Source organism: Nanorana parkeri, unplaced genomic scaffold (assembly GCF_000935625.1).
Source record: "Nanorana parkeri isolate BGI_ZX_2015 unplaced genomic scaffold, ASM93562v1 scaffold508, whole genome shotgun sequence".
Lineage (NCBI taxonomy): Eukaryota > Metazoa > Chordata > Amphibia > Anura > Dicroglossidae > Nanorana > Nanorana parkeri.
Window position 1 is genome coordinate 869,313 of NW_017306776.1, and position 478 is coordinate 869,790.

A 478-nucleotide genomic window follows, 5' to 3' on the forward strand; every position below is an offset into this window, starting at 1 on the left:
TATATATCTATATTACATATTTTGATATAGCTTGCTTTGGCTTTTGCTTATGATCCCCGGCTGTGCCCACACCTTTGAGCTCGGTGACAGGGGCACCTATGTCCAGTGTCTGCATGTCCCCAGATGCAGACTGTGGCCATGCAATGGATGATATTTTTGCTGTCTTTATTATTATTTTAAAAATAAGACATTGAAGGGAAGGCTGTGGAACAGACATTATTACATTCCGCTGTCGTGTTTCATTGGTTCATGGGCAAGAAATGGGACCCCGACCATAAGGGAGGAGACGGCTTCTGTATGCAAAGGTTGTACAGTGTATTGTGAGAGAACACACACGCACACACAGTGCTACGTGTTATAATTACCATGCATGCACACACGCTCTCCTGTGGCTGCACAGCCTTGTAATCATGTCAAAGCTTTGCAGCCCCAATGTATTATTAAGCAGAAAATTATTTATAAAAGAGTTGGGGGGGGG

General features: G+C 43.7%; 1 protein-coding gene across 1 annotated transcript in view; it reads left to right on the forward strand.

The window, feature by feature from the left end:
* Positions 1-478, forward strand: part of SYNGR3 (synaptogyrin 3) — a 43,036-nt gene that overhangs the window by 851 nt on the left and 41,707 nt on the right. The gene's annotated exons all lie outside the window — the stretch shown is intronic.